Source organism: Carlito syrichta, unplaced genomic scaffold (genome assembly GCF_000164805.1).
Source record: "Carlito syrichta isolate Samal-C Ts95f unplaced genomic scaffold, Tarsius_syrichta-2.0.1 Scaffold301952, whole genome shotgun sequence".
Lineage (NCBI taxonomy): Eukaryota > Metazoa > Chordata > Mammalia > Primates > Tarsiidae > Carlito > Carlito syrichta.
In genome coordinates, this window is record NW_007246048.1 from 42,049 (window position 1) to 43,942 (window position 1,894).

Here is a 1,894-nt window from a genome sequence, read left to right on the forward strand (position 1 = left end):
TTTTTTTATTTATTGTAGAGATGAGGTCTCGCCAAGTTGCCCAGGTGGGTCTCGAACCCGTGGGCTCAGGCAGTTCACTCACCTCAGCTTCCCAAGGCACGGGATTACAGGCTGAGCCACTGAGCCTGGTGTGAGTTCATTCTTTTTTTTAAAATTTTTTTTGAATTGGAGTCTCACTCGGTCACCCAGACTGGAGTGCAGCGGCCACTCCCGGCCACTGCAGCCTCGACCTGCTGGGCTCTGATGATCCTTCTGCCTCAGCCTTCCGAGTAGCCAGAATTACAGGCATGCGCTACCACGCCCGGCTGATTTTTTTTTTTTAATTTATTGTAGAGATGAGGTCTTGCTGCCCAGGCGGGTCTCGAACCCGTGGGCTCAGGCAATCCACTCACAGCCTCCCAAAGGCGCGGGATGACAGGCTGAGCCACTGAGCCCGGCTGAGTTCATTCTAATTGATCAAATTGTTAGCATCACATTTTAGTAATCTATCCTTTCTGTTGTTACACATTCTGTTTTTGCCCTTATCTACCTCCATATGCATTGAGCTCTGACATACTAGACCTGTGGATTCTAAGTCTGTGAATGCAGTGCCTATAGTCATATTCATTAATGCTATCTTGCTACCATCAGTTTCGTCAGTTCTGCCCTCAAAATGCACCCTGAGTTAGTCCTTCCGTCTCATCTCCACGGTCACTGCTTGAGTTCCATCGGCTAGCGTCTCTGCCTTGGACCTCAGAGCAGCCTGCAGCCTGTCTTCCCAAACCCTTCTTCCCATTCAGTCATCACTCACCAGCCAGGATGGTTTGCATAAAATATGATTAGATCATGATCTTGCATTCTGTCCTGCTTAAAACTCAGTCTTTGAAGACTGATAGAGTGGTTGTGTCTCTAGGGACAAGGAATATGTGACTGTTGGATAGAGTGGGAGGAAGACTTAATTCTCTGTATAACCTTGTATGTCTTTGGAATTTTGATTAATGAACCTGGATTATGTACTCAGAATATAATAAGAAATTTTACAAAACTGAAACAAAAGAAACTCTTCAGTGCCTTCCTGTTTGTCAACCTAAGTAGTAAACAAAAGGAGGTGTTCTAAAAGAAAATGATATTTATTTGGGAATAGAACACGGCAACGGGAATACACATGCCATAGCAAACTATGTGTGTATTTAGGGAGCTAAAGGAAGACAAAGGGTTTTTGTCTTTTTTTGAGTTGGAGTCCCACTCTGTCACTCAGGCTGGCATGCTCAGGACTACTGCAGCCTCAACTTGCTGGTTTCGAACCCCTGGACTTGGGCAGTCTTCTTGCCTCTGCCTCCCACAGTGCTGAGATTACAGGAATGAACCACCATGCCCAGCAACAAAGGTTTTTTGTTTTTTTTTCTGAGTGAGGTCTCAGTCTGTCACCCAGGTTGGAGTGCAGTGGCACACTCATGGCCACTGCAACCTCGACCTGCTGGGCTCAGGTGATGTTTCTACCTCTGCCTTCCAAGTAGCTGGAACTACAGGCGAGTGCCACCGCACCCGGTTAATTTTTTTGGTTCATTGTAGAGGCAAGGTCTCACCAAGTTGCCCAGTCTGGTCTCGGATCCCTAGACTCAAGCAATCCTCTTGTCTCTGCTCCCAAAGTGCTGGGATTACAGGCATGAACCACCGTGCCTGGTGTCAACAAAGATTTTTAAGGGAAAAGAATGAGGATTACATAATTGTTTTGAAAGAATTATGTTTGCTGGCAAAGATTAAAACAGGGATGAGAAGGTTGGACAGGCAGTTGCTGGGCTGATGCCCTTACAGTCTATTTTTTTCTAATTTAAAAATTTTAAGCCGGGCTCGGGGCTCAGCCTGTCATCCCGTGCCTTGGGAGGCTGAGGTGAGTGGATTGCCTGAGCCCGCG